The following is an 11,394-nucleotide window of genomic DNA, read 5'->3' on the forward strand; positions in this document are numbered from 1 at the left end:
ACAGTGCAATATCCCTCAGGGAATAACACAGAATAGCACTACATTTAAAATTTTGAAAGGCACAGAAGTGACAATACATGCTAAAGTTCTCTTTTATTCTCCCGCTTGTTAATGGTAAAGTGAATGCATCTTGGATATCAAAGTAGGTTAATGTAAACTATGATGTGATATAGTCTTCTTATGAGTAATTCAATATAATACTTGGCCCCCTGGTATGTGGATGTTAAACTGGACAATGTTTACCTTTGCACCAGTAAAATTTGATGTACCTACTAACATATGAAAAACAATAAAAATTGACAGAACCAAAGGGCAAAATAGACACAAAATCATAGTTAAAGTGTTAAATACAAATTGTTCAGTGCTTGAAAGAGCATAAAAATAAATAATATAGATTTGAAGAACACAGTTAACTACCTTGAGTTAATTAAATATATATACATGTGTTTTTGTGAGTGTGTGTGTATAGTCGTTGGGAAAACAACTGCAGAACACACATGGTTTTCAATTTCAAAGAACTTCCGTAATGTAAACTTAATTTGCTCAATGGATTTAAATGAATTATAATAACGGAAAACAAGAAATCAATAACATAAAGATGATTAGATAATCCTCAAATGTTTGGAAATTAAGCATCCCAGCATCCCCGAGTATGTCAGTCATTGAGTTTAAAACTTAACATGTGAGTGTCTAACTTAGTTCTCACAACATCTCTATGAGAAAATTTTTATTATCCCTATTCTACATAGAATAAGACTGAGATATTATAAATGACTCTGCTAATGTCATACGGTCAGTAAGTGGTAGAGCTTGGATGTGAACTCTGGGATACTAGGCTTAAATGCAAGTGGAGAGCCTCCCATATAGATTCCACTTCTAGCAAAGTATTTTAAATAATTGTTTACATGTTCATGTGGCCTGCAATGTTTGTGAAGTATACAAAACCAACATCCACATCTTCCTCATGTTTCTCATATAACCTCTACATAATGTCTTGCCACATGGTGACTGCTTAACAAATGTTAGCTGAATTGAATATTATCTGTGGTTCAACAGCAGACAATCTAGCATCTGAAGCTACCTATACCTGTTCTTCCAAGGCAGAGCATTTATCAAACATCTACTATGTGTTTTCCTATGACAAAATGATTCTGCAATAGTAACAAGCAATTAGATAAATATACAGATATGGTTTTTTCTATTAATCCACTGATATGTTGAAGATATTTTACAGCTGGCACAATTAAGTAATTTCCTTCAACTCAAGAACTAAGCCTTAATAAACCAGGAAACCAAAGTCAATTTAATGACTTATTTAAATAGATCAAGAGTAAAATGTCAAATTTATAGTGAAACAAACACACATACAAACAAAAATATATTTTTAAAGTTACCGATAATTGATAGTGTTGGCTTTCACATGACCTCTCAAGACTCCTTAACCATGAATATTGATGGTGGGTATTTTATTATATTAAAACAACTCTTTATAAGTAGAACCTGAATCTTTACTTTTTTGGTACTCTTTAAACATTTACTTTAATTACTGTGTAATTATCTTTTATCATTTTTTCTCCCTTGATTATTTGAGAATTCCTCATGTACATGCCATGTATCCACAATGATATATCTGAAGGTCTTCATGTGGGTGACATCATATAACATATGCAGTATAAGGGACCTAGAAAATACCAATGAAAAATTTGTCCTATAATAGTTCAATGATTGCCTTTAAAAGAAAACTTATTGCCTAATAATATTGCCTAATACTTTTAAATAGTTGAAACAATAGTCATTGACTGAGGAATAAACTAAGATCTTCTACTTCGTGGAGTTTAATAATATTAAAATAAAAAGACAGATTTCTGTTTTAATCCATTTAATTTTTTATAAGACAAAAGGGATGTTAAGTTCCCCAAACAGTGATTTAAATCATAAATTTCCAAATGTCTGAAGATTGTAATCAATATATTTTAACAATTATAAATCCTCTTTAGTTGCTAGAGTGTAAATCTGGTGAATTAAATGACTATATAACATTTTGCTGTTACTGTTACTTTTGCACATTCATCTTTAGTTAATGAAATCCTTGCTTTTTTCTATCTCTTATAGTATTATTTTATGTATGAAAATTATCCTAAAGAGAAAAATATAGAACATGTTTATAAAAATACTACTCCCTTGTCTTTACTTTTAAACTACATATAAAAGGAACAGAGAGTACTCAAGGGCTTTTGAATAGAAGAATTATCCTGAAAATTGCACCAAGTGGCTCATGTATGTGCAGTAAACAATTTTACCCATTTAATGGATGGCAAGAGGGAAAGGAATTCCCGAATTTATTTTTAGCATGTTTTAGCGTCAATGAGTTATGTGAAATTGTGAATCATGCTTCATATCCCATTTGTATGGTGCCAAATCTGTTCAGATATTAAAGTTAGCTCTCCGAGGCATCCTGAAAATGTTTACCCTATAGCTCAGATTGTGTCCATATGCTAGTAAAGTACTGTTTAAATTGGTAGCGAACATAACCTTTCCATCTACAACAAAAATATGCAACTAAAAAAAATCCTTAGTACAATGTTAAAAAAGTGATAGCTTTTAATGTTAGCTTTCTGTTCCCTCTTCATTCTAAAATTTTGTGTTACTATATTTTACTACCATGAGACTTTATGTCCTTGAAATCCAAATTCTCTAGTTAACACTATAAACCAAGATCTAGAGACTACTGAGCAAGTTCCTGAAGTTAAAATATCAGATCATTTGGTTCAAACAACTGTCATTATTATAATTTTTTTAGAAAAATATGCTTTTGAGATCATGCTTACAGAACATACTCATGATTTCAATCCCACACAATACTTTAACTCCATAAGGTGTGTGGGTGGCTATTTCAAATTGACATAGTTTTGTGTTATTTTTTACATGCAAAATTATTATCAGATGGAAGGGAAATTAAATATTCTGAATGTGATAAAAAACCTCAGTGTTCTTGACTTAAATCACCAACTGCTAACTACTGCTAAAGTTTATCCATTTTGGGAAAATGAATAAACTTGACAACATCAGTAGTCTTAACAAAAAATAAGAATAGAACATTGTCAAAATATCTGAACAAAATTCTTGTGTGAAATGGCTGGATGTATAAAGATAAGAAAAATTGATAAATGATCCATACTTTACCAAATAATTTACTGATACTTACTAAAATATTTTCCAAAATGTAATCATTGACATGAATATTTTTAGATTGACTTTATGAAATATTTTATGATATACATTTTAATAGTGGAATAAATATAACACTTTACAGAAAATTCTATCCCTGTTTTTCAGTCACGGGTTACTTCAACTGATAGGAAATTAAGCCTCTTTTGTCAAATAAGGACATCACAATATGCTTACCAATGATGTAATATAATGTAGGATCAATTCAATAACCTCAGTAATCCATATTATAAGGCAAATGAAATATATTATATCAGTTATTTTGTCAGGTTATCATGGATATATACATAAATTTTTGAATATTAGTAGATTTAAGAAATAATGAGGTTTACAAACTATTATAAGCACTTTTATGAAAGAGTTTGCATGGCATTATAGGCAGAAATGGTAGCTGTATGTTCGCTGTGCTCCTCCATGTTAGAGGTTTTTGATTTTTTTTTCCTAATCTAATATGGGAAAATATAGCATATCATTAGTGCTTTATTTTTCATTTTCCCTGAATTCTAATGTGAAGGGAATGGGTTCCTTGACATCCAGTATTTTGGAATTTGTTTGCAAAGCTTACTTTTGTTCTCTCTTCTATGAATATTCCTCTTATATCTCTAATGTGATTTTCCATTAACTTGTTTTATCACTACATTGTATTCTTGCTATATTACTGATTTTAACTCCTTGTCTATCAACATTATCCAGCTTTAGAATAATTGTTTTTCAGTCTGTTACAGTGATAAACAGCAAGCAAAACAGAGTAGTTCACCTCCCTGTGCATGGAGAACTCTTACTAGTCAGCTAAATCACACCGTAATACATCTACTTTAAGATGCTTTCTGGGCAGCAATGCCACCAGAGATCCTAGCTCCAAGTACCCTTGGAGATATGAGAGTCCTCTAAGCCCTCAGATTATCTATTATCTCCTCAACCCCTCTCCACCAAAAAAAACAATCTTAGTTGCATCTTCAAGAAGGAGGAAGGTATGGTCCAAATTTCAAATTTCCAAAGTTCCTTACAAGATGACCAGCCATCTTTGATCTAGCGGCTAAATTGCTCCCCCTGAAAGTTGATAGATCTCAGTAAGATGTACTCAGATCATCATCTTTAACGAAACCTCCATCATCTTTATTATTTTAAAAATAAATTTAAATTGTTGCTGTACAAAACAAGACAAAAGATTAAACCCTTTCTTTTCACAATTACTTAATGAATGTATCTTATATTACATTATTAAACATAAATCAGCTTTCAGGACTGAAGAATATATTCCCCCTGGGAGTGTCAGTTGCCTGCACCTCTCAGCTAAGCCCTTTTCTTTTAATTAACCTTTGTTGAAAAAATCCATTTTGTCTATCCTTATGTCTAATCCTAGGGTCTGTTTACCTTCAATGGCCAGTGGATGTGGGGCCCCATTTCAGTATAACACTGAACCATCAAAGCCTCAAGACTCCCCGTGGGATTGGCTGAGGACTTTGTTGTGATTACTTTGCACCCCAACTTCTCTCTTTGCCCAGTCCTATTTGTAACTCCTCCTCACATGTATTGATATTGAGATCACTTCCCAGTGAATTCCTGAACTCAAATCTCTACCTCAGTCTATTTCTTGGAAATACAGTTGCATATTAACCATTATCAATCTTAAAATACACTAACATATCTTACAAACTTTACTATTATTCTTCCCCTAAATAAATCATTTTTTGAAGCAGAGAAAGTAGTAAACACAGGGAATACTGAGTTAGCCAAATTGCCTCATGAAACGAACAAATAAAAAAGTAGAAATCACTACAAAGAATGGAAAGAACAATAATTACACTTTATAACCTAGTTGGGAGTCAAATAGCTAATTGGCATTGTTGTGAAACCACAGATCGAAGGAGCATTCAAGGCTATATTTTAAACAGTGATTTATCCAAATACCCTAAAACAAGACCTGACCACAAGGAATAAAACCCTTATCATCTGGAAGATGATTCTTTATATGGCTCCTCAAACTGTAATAAAATTCAAATTAGGCATACACAATTTTTAGTAATACTAACAAAACAAAATGAAAGGATCATTATGACAGCACTGTGGGTGATATAATACTGACCTATCTGGTCTAAAAGAATTCATTGTTTAAGGAGTCGATAAAGTGTTTCCATATCATAAAACGTATGTGAAAGTCATGGTGGATTAAAAAGTCTCTGACTTAGCAAGTATAACTTTGAAAAATTAAGCAAAGTCTGAGCCTAATTACAAATGCTATTTTACAAAACTTAATCTCCTGAGAGAAGCAATGAGTCCCAGACCCTGACCAAAATTCATTGACTTGATAATACATGTCCTATAAAGCTGACTGCTCTGAGGTGGTTATCTTTTTCTTGTTGCTTTTATAGGATCACAACAAACCAAAAGTATCAAAATAAATGTCTTTATAAACTTAAGAATCTTTATAAACCCATTCAAAATAGTCATATATAATATCAAATTGAATTGTAAATGACTTAAGATGAGCTAAATGTATAAAGTTCATATTTATAAAAATTAATTTTTGAATTTTATTATATTGATATATTTACATTTAATAAATTCTACATTAGAATGCATTAAACATAGGATTGTAAGGGATTTTCTCTAAGTACGTAACTTCTTATTTATTAAAGAGAACAGAAAACTCTTGAATTTTTTATAAATTCTCTGTATGTTCACATTAGCAGCAGTTTGCATGGCAATTATTTTAATACTGATATCATAGTAGGAGTTTTTTTCAAAGCCCACTTTTAAATGTTGCACAGAAAAAAACTTCATACCCTGTAGTAATGCTGAGTAATGTAGTCCGTATCTGAATTGGAGGTACTCGTTCATTAGTCCCACCATATACTCTGACATCTCTTGTCCAAGAACTGCATCTTTTCTGAATATTCAGTGTCTAAGACATGATAATAAGAGCTAACTGAGATATCATCTCACACTGGTCAGAATGGCCATCATCAAAATATCTAGAAACAATAAATGCTGGAGAGGGTGTAGAGAAAAGGGAACACTCTTGCACTGCTGGTGGGGATGTAAATTGATACAGCCACTGTGGAGAACAGTATGGAGGTTCCTTAAAAAACTAAAAATAGAATTACCATATGACCCACCAATCTCACTCCTGGGCATATACCCTGAGAAAACCATAATTCAGAAAGAGTCATGTACCAAAATGTTCATTGCAGCTCTATTTACAATAGGCAGGAGATGGAAACAACCTAAGTGTCCAACAACAGATGAATGGATAAAGAAGATGTGGCACATATGTACAATGGAATATTACTCAGCCATAAAAAGAAACGAAATTGAGTTATTTGTAGTGAGGTGGATGGACCTAGAGTCTGTCATACAGAGTGAAGTAAGTCAGAAAGAGAAAGACAAATACCGTATGCTAACACATATATACGGAATCTAAGAAAAAAAAATGTCATGAAGAACCTAGGGGTAAGACAGGAATAAAGACACAGACCTACTAGAGAATGGACTTGAGGATATGGGGAGGGGGAAGGGTAAGCTGGGACAAAGTGAGAGAGTGGCATGGACATATATACGCTACCAAACGTAAAATAGATAGCTAGTGGGAAGCAGCCGCATAGCACAGGGAGATCAGCTCGGTGCTTTGTGACCACCTAGAGGGATGGGATAGGGAGGGTGGGAGGGAGGGAGACACAAGAGGGAAGAGATATGGGAACATATGTATATGTATAACTGATTCACTTTGTTATAAAGCAGAAACTAACACACCATTGTAAAGCAATTATACTCCAAAAAAGATGTTAAAAAAATAATTTAAAAATAATAATAAAAAAATAAAGATTCATATGGAAAGAAAAAAAAAAAGAGCTAACTGAACAATTTCCCATTTAGCTGTTGCCAAAACTCACCCCTCTTTCATTTTTATATTTGCTATAGAAATGAAAGGATTACCAGTTTGCTTTTAAACGAGTGCTTTGCTATCAGGCACATTAAAATGTATGAGTATATTGGGATAATTTTTTTAAAATAAAAAGTATAAGCACACCTTTTTTTTCATATAACAATGCAGTCACAGCTTATGAGCTAAAAAACAGTTCTAATTCAGACAGAGCTTTATAAGACTTTATCTATTCTTCATTACATCCTGTTAACATCATGCTCATTCCTGTCTCTCTAACAGAGATAACCATATTTTATCCTAACTCCCTATCACTGGAATTTAATGAATCATGCTATCTATATTTTGTCAAAGAGGCTGTCCTGTTTTTGGAGAAATATAATATCATAGTTTATAGTTAAACTGATGCTTTAATTAAAGTAAAATTCTGGTATTTTATGTATTGAAATGCAATCCAAACTAAATTATTCTCATTCCAAGTAACCTTGACTGCTGAAATCTATTCCTTTTAGAGTCAATCTTCTCTGCATTGCCCTGATCAGGCACACATGTTGTCAGCCACCCTCCCCCAACTCATGGGCAGTTCTGCCCATTAAAATCATTAGTGAATTTGATTTTAAAGACAGGTGACTTCAAAAGCCTTTTTAAGAAAAGGCAATCTCTTTTAAGAAACACTACAGCAGATAACATGTTTGGAGCCAGAAAGCATTAATTTGAATCCTGGCTTTAACCTCTATTACTTTAGACAAATTACTAAACATCTCTTAGCCTTAAGATATTTCCTTACAATGGGAAATATAATAATAATAGCTAACATATATTAGGCACTTACTAGCTTTTGGGAAATCCTCTAAACAATTTACATGCTTGCATCATTTAAACGCACAACAACCATATAAGATTGGCATTATTAAATCCCCATTTTCCAAATAAGTAAACTGGGGATAATAATACTTGTCTCTCTTATTCTTTAGGGTTGCAGAGAACATAAATTTGGTTAATGTAAATGAGAATGTCTCCTGATAAAAGTTACCGTTCTTTCTCCTCCTGCCCCCTTCTCTGTTCTAGACCACCTGTCCTCTTCATGAAATTATTGATATATACATTTACCTGCTTAACCTGTGAAACTACTTCAGTCTTCAGAGAGTCACAGGATCAAGGTATCTTAGCAGCACAATTTTGCAAAACAATCCTGGAACTTAAGAGAAAGTGAAAAAAGTTGGAGGAAAGAAAAGCTTGAGCACTTCAGAAGAAGGTAAACATAGAGTTCTTCAGGTTGTGGGAGTGAAGGGAGCAGAGATATATACCAGTGTGACTCTTCTGAGACACCCCATCCTTCATGGTAAAAAGGCTGTTTAGGGTGAGACTTTAATATGTGATATTTTTATTTATTATATATATGTGTATATATATATATACACATATATAAGATTATTCAGATGACCAAATTATATTTCTCATGTATATTTGGTCTTCATCCGTGGTGTCTCACTCACAGCCCTGAAATCCACTGGAAATTCCCAAGCGTTGAGAGTGATTTAAATGTCTTTTGTTATGTTAATGAGGTAACTTTTGGAAAACACCTAAGCCTGGGGGCTGGTTACCAATGGTGTGATTAGAGAGTTGGAAGTTTAAGTCTCACCCTGACCTCAGGGAGGGGAAAGGGCCTGGTGGTAGAATTCAATGATTTAATCAAGTGTGCCCTTGTGATGAGGCCTGAGTAAAAATCCAAAACAGGGACTTCCTTTGAGGTCCAGTGACTAAGACATCGCGCTCCCAATGCAGGGGGACTGCGTTCAACCACTGGTCAGGGAACTAGATCCCGCAGGCTGCAACGAAGATTCCACGTGCCTCAACTAAGACCCGGCACAGCCAAATAAATAAATATTTAAAAGAAATCCAAAACCTTTGTTTTGGATCTGGAGAGCTTCTGGTTGGTGAACTTGTGGAGAAAGCAGTGCACCTAGGGCTTCCCTGGTGGCGCAGTGGTTGGGAGTCCGCCTGCCGGTGCAGCGGACACGGGTTCATGCCCTGGTCTGGGAGGATCCCACATGCCGCGGAGCGGCTGGGCCCGTGAGCCATGGCCGCTGAGCCTGCGCGTCCAGAGCCTGTGCTCTGCAATGGGAGAGGCCACAACAGTGAGAGGCCCGCGTGCTGCAAAAAAAAAAAAAAAAAAAAGCAGGGTACCTGGAGAGAGCACAGCAGCTCCTCGCCCTGTGCATCTCTTCCACCAGTGATCTAGTAAGTAAAATGTTTCTCTGAGTTTTGTGAGCTCTATAAAATTAATTGAACCTGAGGAGGAAGTAAGTCAATCAGAAGTATGGGTAGCAATTCGGCCAGCCTAACGACTGAAGTTTGAAGTTCAGGAATCATGTGAACCTTCAGCCTGTAGTCAGTGGGTCAGAAGCACAGGTAACAACCTTGGCTTGTGACTGGCGTCTGAAGTAGGTGGGGAGATGGTCTTATAGAACTGAACCCTTAACCTGTGGAATCTGATGCTATCTCTGGGTAGATAGTGTGAGAATTGAGTTATATTGTAGACACGAATGTGGTGTCATGAAGACCTGCTTGGTGGCGTGGGGGACACCCCTCCCAATAGTGGAATTGGGTCCAGAACCCTTTTAATTACTATTGAGAGCAGATAGAAATTATAGCAAAATGTATATATTTGAATTCCTTCCAAGTGAACATATTGACCATAACCCCAAATAATGGTGTTTTATTTGCCATCATCTTAATTTTCAATGAATATGTTTTTACAGCACACATACACTGCAGATAAGAACAATTCCTGCACTTCAGATAGTCTGAGGGGCACGTAGCTTTTAATAAATAAGAGGATTAATGAAGAAATTGTTTATTATTAGAAAGCATCTTCAGCAGAAATTCCTAACAGTTCAGCTTCTAACAGAAATTCCTAACAGTTCAGATAATTTGCCTTCACTAGTGCTAAAGAGATTCAGTAGTTGTGTCAAAACACTTTCATCAAACTATACCAATGGTGTTTGTAAGCCAGGATACTGCACTTAAAAGTACAATTTTATACCATTTTTCTCCTAAGAAATTTCGAAGTCACCAACAGATTGGTACACTAATGTAATATGTTAAAACTAGATTTACAAAAAATCAATATGACGAATATTCATTCATTCACCACCTGTTTCTATCTGTGCCAAGCCTTTTTCTGGGTATTAGGAAAATAAACTTGAGTAAGTCACCTTCCTGGCTTCAGGGAGCTCCAAGTCTAGTGGAGGAGGCAAATATAAAAACAGAAAATATAAAATAAGGAGGAGAAAAGCAAAGTAGAAGTATGTACAGTCTGTAATAAAATATTTTTGTAACCGTGACTGAGGGTATGCAGTTGATGTTAGGAAAGGCACCATAAAGTTTCTCCGTATGTTGCATCAAAGGATGTTTGTGATTTAGGCAGGTGAGATCTGCAGAGGATGTAGAGTAGGGCAAGAAGTGCAGTGGATGTAGAGACAAGAATATCACTCTGTGTATGGAATTATAAAAATAATGATAAAGTATGAAGCAGGGGAGTGGTGACACTCAGTGCCTATAAGGTAATTGTATAATCCCTTAACATTGCTGAAAAGGTCTTTTAGGGTCTGTTATGATCTACCATCCAGCCTCCTTCACCTTGCCCTTTTACTCCAGTCTCACCAGTTATATTGTTTCTCCCTCTCTCCACAGGGTTTGTGCCCACTGTGTTCTATCTAGAAACATTCCCAACACTTAACATCTAGCGTCTTTCAGATCTCAGCTCAAGTGCCAATTTCACAGTGAATATTCAGATGATTCTCTCCCCATTTTAAGTCAGATTTCTTAGTTATTCATCAGTTTATACTTGAATACTTATTTGTAAGTTTATTGGATTAAAGAATGTTTCCCTCACTTGACTGTTCCCTAAGAATAGGAACTGAGTCTGATTTTTGCTTTTCAGTGCTTAGTCTAGGGCCAAAACTCAGTAGGTAGCCAACAAATACTTGTTTAATGAATAAAATTATAATTTGTGATATAGTATTAATACCTGGTATAGTTCACATGGACACATAAAGCATAATATATAACATAAAATACATAATGTAAACTAATATATTTAATATGTATATACCATTTAATATGCAAAAGGAAGAGATTGCTGACTATCTGCCTGATAGACATTTGTCTTTCAATTTAATGACAAAAACTCCAATTTTATTCAGGGCAGTGATTGTCTGATTAAAAGATTTTCTTCCCTTGAATCTCTCACAGTTAGTTGTGACCAATGAGATAGAAGT

The sequence above is a fragment of the Delphinapterus leucas genome, chromosome 8, assembly GCF_059928025.1.
Source record: "Delphinapterus leucas isolate spDelLeu-1000000601 "Yukka" chromosome 8, BTC_Dleu_Yukka2, whole genome shotgun sequence".
NCBI classification, from domain to species: Eukaryota; Metazoa; Chordata; class Mammalia; order Artiodactyla; family Monodontidae; genus Delphinapterus; species Delphinapterus leucas.